General features: G+C 38.9%; 1 pseudogene; it reads left to right on the top strand.

The window, feature by feature from the left end:
• Nucleotides 1–7,818: 7,818 nt before the first annotated feature.
• Nucleotides 7,819–9,164, top strand: LOC143608196 (endochitinase EP3 pseudogene; annotated as a pseudogene).
• Nucleotides 9,165–9,395: the final 231 nt, after the last annotated feature.

Raw genomic sequence — 9,395 nt, 5'->3', positions numbered from 1 at the left:
TTGATATAAAGTGTGCTGTAGACAAGTAGGGGTAGATTGTGATAGAAGTGGCAGAGTCTAGTAAGAGTGTTAGTGGCATGACGATAGTACGTGGTAGGGTAAGCCTATACGTGACTTCGTTATTAAAGTGGCAAGGTGGCATAACGATATTCGTTATTAAAGTGGCATCAAGTGGCATAAAGTGGCATAAGTGGCTAAGCTGTAGGGGTAATTAAGTGGTTAAGCAGTGGCATGTTAGACTGTGGACTATGTGTCTTCGGATACGTATATATTGTATGTAGTGGTTGTATGATAAGTTGCTTGATTAACTAGAACTCACTCAGCGTAGCTGACTTTTAGTATGCACGCTGGTGAGTAGAATGAGACAGCTAGCTTGAGCGGGCACATGGTGGGCGAATAGGAGACTGGCATCTGAAGACTCAAGATGTTTTTAATGTAATTGACGTTTATTTTGAAAGACAAGAATGTTTAATTAAGGCAAGTTTTGGATTGCTGTAACGTTTCATGAAAGTTTTTATATTCCGAAAGTTTTAATGAACTCTGATTTGTAAGAACTGTGTTTATGAGTAAATCCGACGCGAAAGTAAGGCTACCGGGTTCGGGGCCTTACAAGTTGGTATCAGAGCATAAGTTCGAGAGATTTAAGCATCCTACATGCTTAGACTCGAACAGAGAATGAGATTTAAAATGAGAAAGAAAGAAGATGCCAGTTCAAGATAGCCATGTGTCACTCAAGCAAGCTCAGTAAGGGTAAAATGTATGTAAATGGTGTATGTTAATGTTGGCTTATTTGCTAAATGAAGAATGAGTGCAGGTTAGGGATAGGATTAATTGATCTTAACTGATTAACTGTTTAAGAGTATAAACAAGCACAAGTGAAATCATGAAGGGAAGTATGTAGAACCTGAGGAGTAACGCAAATAGTTAATTACACTTGATCAACGTCATTAACTACTTACCTTACGAATCATGTGCTAAATAATTCCTAGAGTGATAACATTTGTGTTTCCTTAGAGATAAGATAGATGACTGTTACAAAAGAGGCGGACACGAGAAGAATCTGAGGCAGAGCGATATACGAAAACAACATGACTCCAACTGCAAAAAGTAAAGAAGAAGTCACGCTTGGAGCTTGTAGTCAGATATGCTAAGAGAGTTTCCAAATTGTCACAAAAGCATCAAAGGAAGCCCTTGGAGAGACGAGACGAGACTTGAGACATCGAGAGCCTCATGGACAAGCTACCTTAATAGCTAAAACACATGATCACCGCTCGATGACTACAAGTCAGGAGTAAGAAGGATAACCCAGAAAGCAAAGGTGATTTAATAAAGTATGCGATTATAAAGAAAAAGGTATTCCTTTTACAAAGGTATTCCTTTTGGAGAAATAAGCTAGGTTTCGGGGACGAAACCTCTTTAAGGAGGGGAGACTTGTAACATCCCGAAATTTCTAAGTAATATTTAATATATTATTTTGTCGGGTGAAATAAACGAGTTAGTGGAACGATAATAATAATAGCAAAATATGAAGACTTAGTAGGATAATTAGATGGGTTTGGATATGGACCAAAAGGAAATATGGGTCTTCGGTCCATGGGCTTGAGGGAGTATAAATACCCCCTTAAACCCCAATCCTTTCCATTCCATCCATTTATCCATATCTCTACACACACCCAAAACACACACACCACATACACCGCCGGCGGCCGAGGAGAGGAACGAACAAGATCCGAGAGAGGGGTGAGCGATTTGTTGTGATTAAACAAGTTAAACGATATCCAAACAAGCTCAAAAAGGTATGATTCTTGATCTTTGAAGTTTAAAGATCCAAGCTTTATAGTGTATAAACGACCGAAAACGGTTGGGAAACGTAGTGGGTGATGTTGAACCATAACAAGGGTGTTAAAATCGCCAAAATGCTTGATAGAAACCAAACAGCGGCTGGACTGGGCAACTTCGCCGCGAACTGGGCAACTTCGCCTTCAAAGCGATAACTTCGCCTGAGGCCAAGTTCGCCTAATTGATAACTTCGCTTACGGCCAAGTTCGCCTAACTGGTAACTTCGCCTAAAGCTAAGTTCGCCTGATGACAACTTCGCCTAAAGCTAAGTTCGCCTGATGACAACTTCGCCTAAAGCCAAGTTCACCTAAGGTTTAACTTCGCCTAAAGTCAAGTTCGATTAGAAAATAGATTAAAAACGATAAGTAAAAGTAAGCTAATACTAGGCCACCAGATTAAATCAGGCGAGTATTGATACGTGTAACCTATACAGTCAGCCGAGCTCAGTTAAAGAAGGGATTTACAACTATCGGAGGAAGAAGCAGAGTTCAGGTGAGTTTCTAGCCCCATTTCCTTGTTATGTTTTCGGGGCTGTGTGCATACTCGATGTGAAGTGTGAATACACTTACCTTAAGTGGTAAGTGTATGCTATAGATGTTATACGAGGTATATATTTTATAATGCTTGTCGGTACGTGAACGATCTTCGGATATTGCACGTATCGCCAAGGATAGTAAATTCCAAGTGGTTGATAGCGTGTATGAATGTTATGATGTGACTTGTTCATTACGTAAATACTGAACTGATATGAAGAGTGTGTTAGAAGTGGCAAGAGTCTAAGGGTGTTAGTGGCATAACGTGAGCGCGTGATAGGGAAAGCCTGTACGTGCCATCGTTATTACGTGGGTATGTTGCTATGATGTGACTTGCTTATTATGTAAATGATATGAAGCATATTGTAGACAAGTAGAGGTAGAGCGTGTTAGAAGTGGCAAGAGTGTAGTAAGAGTGTTAGTGGCATGACGATAGTACGTGGTAGGGTAAGCCTATACATGACTACGTCATTAAAGTGGCAAAGTGGCATAACGTTATACGTTATTAAAGTGGCAAAGTGGCATAACGTTATACGTTATTAAAGTGGCAAAGTGGCATAACGTTATACGTTATTAAAGTGGCAAAGTGGCATAAAGTTTTACGTTATTAAAGTGGCAAAGTGGCATAACGTTATACGTTATTAAAGTGGCAAAGTGGCATAACGTTATACGTTATTAAAGTGGCAAAGTGGCAAGGTGGTAGGTGTAAATAAGAGGCTAAGTGGTAAGGTAAGCAGGTTAGATGTGAAAGTGTGATTACACTTACCTTAAGTGGTAAGTGTATAGATGTTATACAAGTAGCTATTATGCAATGCTTGTCGGTACGTGAACGATATTCGGATATTGCACGTATCGCCAAGGATAGTGATTGTCAAGTGGTTGTTAGTGTGTATGTATTCTATGATGTGACTTGCTTATTATGTAAATATTGTATTGATATAAAGTGTGCTGTAGACAAGTAGGGGTAGATTGTGATAGAAGTGGCAGAGTCTAGTAAGAGTGTTAGTGGCATGACGATAGTACGTGGTAGGGTAAGCCTATACGTGACTTCGTTATTAAAGTGGCAAGGTGGCATAACGATATTCGTTATTAAAGTGGCATCAAGTGGCATAAAGTGGCATAAGTGGCTAAGCTGTAGGGGTAATTAAGTGGTTAAGCAGTGGCATGTTAGACTGTGGACTATGTGTCTTCGGATACGTATATATTGTATGTAGTGGTTGTATGATAAGTTGCTTGATTAACTAGAACTCACTCAGCGTAGCTGAATTTTAGTATGCACGCAGGTGAGTAGAATGAGACAGCTAGCTTGAGCGGGCACATGGTGGGCGAATAGGAGACTGGCATCTGAAGACTCAAGATGTTTTAATGTAATTGACGTTTATTTTGAAAGACAAGAATGTTTAATTAAGGCAAGTTTTGGATTGCTGTAACGTTTCATGAAAGTTTTTATATTCCGAAAGTTTTAATGAACTCTGATTTGTAAGAACTGTGTTTATGAGTAAATCCGACGCGAAAGTAAGGCTACCGGGTTCGGGGCCTTACATGATTGTTAATCAAATCAGGCTCTCTCTCAATACACCTCATCCGTCCAACTGATATCATCATTCAAGAGTGAATCTGAGTAAGATTCGATCCTAACCCTAGACCCGAGCTCCACACCGTTGATTAGTAACGACTATTATTCACGCTTCCGCACCGGGGTTCGGACCTCACAATTGGTATTAGAGCCTGGGTTACCGAATCGTTCAGACTAACCGCTGAACAGATTCATTTCGCTCTTGAATCCACCATGGACGTTAAACGATGAAGTTCGTTGAAATTATTTTTTGGGGTTTTGAAATTATTTGATGATTCGGAGAAAAGTATATGGATTGATGTTTGGGTTGATGACTCGTTTGGAGATCCAACATCAATTTCATGTTTGTTGGGTCAAAACGGTCCAGATCTGATGTAACAGTGTTATTTGGTTCGTTTTGGGGCAACACTGTTCATCTGATTATTTCTAGATCTGAAAAGGTTGATTATGATATGAAGATAGGTTTCTTTGATTTCGAGATGACTTGGATAGGGCTATAGTGATTAATTTCAAATTACGAAATTTGATTTTTGGATCTGAATAATTAGGGTTTTGTGTGCTCGTGCTGCAAAAACAGTAGATGTTTGTTGAAAAATATTGCCGATGGTACAAACTGATAAGGAGAATATACAAGTCAAGAATGAACAGGTACTAAAGGCAATTTCATCATTGTTTGCTGCAGCAGATGCAAAGTGAATATTCGAGCAGGTTCTGCAAGGGCAAATCAGTGACTGATGACGCAGAAATGAAGTTTTGATGTCTTGAGCACACTATGAAAAAATTAAGATTGGACTCGAGTATTGAAAATGACTAAGTGTTGCTTTGAGCACAGGAGGTGTTTTGCCCAAGCACATCTTTGTATTGCTCGAGCACAGGTTATTTCGAGCACATCTTATATCGAGCACATCATATTCGAGCACACTTTGTAAAACCCAGAGCATATCCTTTGTCTTATCAAGAAAACTATCTTTAAGTCTCGAGAACACTTTGTTATTTATTCGAGCAGACTCTTTTTCGAGCATACTTTGTTTTGTCTTGAACAATTATGCTTGTGAAGAGAAAACTCAAGTTTGTGTCGAGCACACCCTTGCTCCCGAGCACACTTTTGCTCCCCAGCATGTTTGGTGGAAAATTAAAAAGCACTAAGTAATCCGAGCACACTTTTGTTTCCGAGCACTAAGTAATCCGAGCACACTTGTACTTCCGAGCACACTTTGTGCTAGTTGAAAATTGAAAAATCACAAGTGTTTTGATTTCCGGGTACACTTTGTGCTAGGAAAGTGCTTCCGGGTACACTTTGTGCTAGTGCTAAAATTGAAAAATTCACAAGTACTCCCGAGCACACTTTTGCTCCCGAACATGCTTGGTGTTAAGTGAAAAAGTGAAAAATCACAAGTGTTTTGCTTTCGAGTACACTTTGTTTTCCGAGTACACTTTGCTTCCGAGTACACTTTGCTTACGAGTACAGTTTGCTTCCGAGTACACTTTGCTTCCGAGCACACTTTGTTTTCCGAGTACACTTTGTGCTAGGAAAGTGCTTCCGAGTACACTTTGTGCTTAGAAATTGAATCAGAGTATGCTTTGTGCTAGGAAACAGAGTTTGTGAAACATTTCAAAGTTTTGAAGAAACTTTTGAGATTTTTGGTACCGTTGACTGTTTGACCAAGCTGTTCTCTACGGAAGATATATACCAGGGGTATTTTGGTAATTTTTCTCCAATCACCAACAAGCTTATGAAATTCAAACCCCATCCAATTTCACGACTTCATCAAAAGCTTTACAAGAACAAGTGTTGACCAAGCTTAAGGATTTAATCACTTTTAGTGTCAACCAACTTTTGAATATGTTCATTTGAGATTTTTACAATCTTGATGAGGATGATCAAGATTGTTTCACCCACACTTGATTTGAAGACACATTTATTAAAGACAATTGCAACGAAATTGGGGGGAGTAAAATTTTTGAATTTCATTGCAAATGGCATGCTTCAAATCAAGTAAAAGACTCAAGTTAAGGAAAAGTTGATCAAGATCAATAATCCAAGGTTTTTCAAAGACGTTTCATCATTTGTAATTTTTCAGATTTCCTAGTACGGATGAGAAGATGGAGTCATCACGAGCAACAATGTTGAAAGGATGATCAGTAGAGTATAACCTCCTATGAAATAGTCACTTGAACAGTCAAGAACGGGTTATGGTTGACTTGAATGCTATCTTAATTCAGGGAATGGTTTGAAGATAATTTACAGGGGAAGAAACAGATTTGAAGAATGGAAGATTATTTGATGATCACAATGAGTTTATTTCTTTTTGTGATAACCTTGTTACTTGAAGTTGATATTTGAAGTTCAACGCCTCGTTCATATGCCCATACAACTATATCCAAAAGTGATATAAGAGTGATGATTCAAAATGAAAAATTGGAGAAGCTTAACGTGAGGGGGAGAATTTCAATGAAAGACAACGAGTTATGAGGTGATCATGGAAGAAATTCGATGGCATCGGTCTAAGGGAGAGATTGTTGGGACTTATATTTTAGACCGATGCATCGAATTAATCTTTGGGTGAAAAATGTATTATTTGGTCTCAACCAAGGGTGGATGGCTTGAAGACCAAGTCATACTAGACTAGTATAAATAGATGTTTTTATTCATTTGTTTAGTATGAGTGACTGTATTGTGTATGTGTGAGATTTAGGGTTTTATCCCTTTGAGAGAGTCTCTGCCGCCAGGATGAGCTCTCCTGGTGGCGGCTGAGATATTTCTTAATTGATTGTATGTATGAATGTATGTATGAGTGTTTCATCTTAATGAGAATCATTCGGCTAATATTTCATACTACCTTTTCTATCTTGTTTGTGTTTTGATTACAATTGTTCATCCTACTTTATTGTTGATGTTAATCAAATCAGGCTCTCTCTCAATACACCTCATCCGTCCAACTGATATCATCATTCAAGAGTGAATCTGAGTAAGATTCGATCCTAACCCTAGACCCGAGCTCCACACCGTTGATTAGTAACGACCATTATTCACGCTTCCGCACCGGGGTTCGGACCTCACAGTTTTAAATACCTGAGCCTGTACCCGACCCTACCCTACCCGTAGGGTACGAATAGGTTATGCATTTCAGCACTAAACCCGTACCCGGAACCGGACCTGATTTGTACCCGGTAATACACGAAAACCCGAACCGGTTCCATAACCGAACTGGGTTTTACAAGTACCCGGAACCGGGATTTCAAATACCCGATCTATACCCGATATTACCTGATTTTAGACCTGAAAAAATAATCCTAAAAGGTGGAACCCCTTAAAAAATTCAATATATATCCGAAAAATACCCAAAAATAGGGATTTTTCAATACCCGAAAATAGGGTATTCAAATACCGGGTTTTAGAATACCTGGTTTTATACCCGAACCGAACCCGATACATGGTTTTTAGAGACGATATCTGGACCCGGGTATTGTCAATACCTGATTTTCCAATACCCTATCATACCGAACCCGATTCCCTACCCAAACCCGGTTATTTAGAAAACCCGATTTGTGCACCTCTATAATATTCTAACAGTTTTATTTTTTCGGCTTAAACAGGCCCATTTATATTTTAGATAACCTGGGCTTTAGTTTAGTTGACGGTGAGATTTGTGATTTTAATTTTATAAACTACCATAACACAATTAAAGAAAGGAAAAATTAAAAAGTTACAAAAGGGCCCCAAGAGCAGTTAATACAATTCTCAAATCTATATTGTTTACAGTTTTCTTTCTTTTGACTTTGAAAAGTCAGTTGAAGTCCTCACATAAGCATCAAATTGCTTTTTCAAACTATGACATAAAGACACAAATATTGACAAATTCAACTTAGATACAAAGTCGGACCGGACCACCTGGTTTTTTCTTATCCACTTTCCCATGTTCACACCTTTTAAATACTATAAATTCACATCCACAACTCAACAAACAAAATCAAACAAACCGCGATGAAAACTTCCAAATCCTCATAGTTGCCGGAGTACTTTTGGCTGGTATCCTCAGCTCCGCTGCCCAGAATTGCGGCTGTAGTCCAGACTTGTGTTGTAGCGAGTACGGTTTTTGTGGCAGTGGTGAAAATTACTGTGGAACCGACTGCCAGGGTGGGCCGTGTTTTTCGGCTCCTCCATCTAATAATGTTGATGTTGGTAGCATCGTGACGGATGCATTCTTCAATGGGATCGTCGGTCAATCAGACGCCAGTTGTGAAGGGAGAGGATTTTATACACGTGCTGCCTTCCTTGAAGCCCTCAGAAACTATCCTCAATTAGATAGGGTTTGTTCGGAAGAGGATTCGAGGAGGGAGATTGCAGCCTTTTTCGCTCATGTTACTCATGAAACTGGACGTAAGACCATTCTTCTATCTTATATTATATTCATTATACGTATAAAACCATGGTAACGAGTGATGCTTACATGTTGAAAGATAGAACAAGACATGCATGCACTAGTTAACTTGACACCACATAAGTGCATAACCTAAAAAAGTACTTTATTACGCAGCGGTGAAGGTTATGAAGGACCCGGGTTGTTCCCGGTCACCTCATTTTTTCGCTTAGTAGTGTAAATTTTCGCAATTTCGTTTGGTAATTTTTATAGGTATTGATTCCGGACACCCCTAATATATTTTTTTCGTGACTTCAGCCACTCCTTTGATTAAAGCCCACGTTTGGCCACTGTTAGTACGTAGCTATTATGAATTTCATGTGCGCATTAAATTCATTTACAAATACTGAAGAAAGCATATATTTAATTTAATATTTCATAACTTATAGCATTAACTTTTTTTATTACGTGTGAGCATATTTTTGCTATATTGAAGAAATAAATGGCCCTTCAGGGGATTACTGCGATGAAAATAATACTCAATACCCATGTACCCTTGGCAAGGGTTATTATGGCAGAGGTCCAATACAATTGTCATGGAATTTCAACTATGGTCCAGCCGGGAACAGCATTGGGTTCGATGGGCTCAACAATCCTGAGATTGTAGCTACAGATCCAGTTATCTCTTTTCGAACCGCCTTGTGGTATTGGATGAATAATGTCCGCCCAGTCATTGGTCAAGGGTTTGGAGCTACTATTCGAGCTATCAATGGACCTTTGGAATGTAATGGTGGCAATCCATCTACAGTAGACTCTCGTGTTCGTTACTACACTCAATATTGTAACCAGCTTTGAGTTGCAACCGGCGATAACCTTCGGTGTTAGATATAATTAAAAAGTCATATAAATTTGTATTTTCTATGTGTATGTATTTGTACGCCATTCATTTTAACAAAAGTAGATGAAATATTATTAGGAAGCATAAAATGACCACCATATCCTTGCAACAACCGAACTTCTCTCTCTCTCTCTTATATCTGCATCTGAAATGTTGCTAATACTATGTAATTAACATCAAACGCAAAT

The sequence above is a fragment of the Bidens hawaiensis genome, unplaced genomic scaffold, assembly GCF_021521415.1.
Source record: "Bidens hawaiensis isolate Kalapana, Puna unplaced genomic scaffold, B.hawaiensis_p1.1 tig00106810_1, whole genome shotgun sequence".
NCBI lineage: Eukaryota > Viridiplantae > Streptophyta > Magnoliopsida > Asterales > Asteraceae > Bidens > Bidens hawaiensis.
This window is presented reverse-complemented; position numbering and strand designations above follow the sequence as displayed.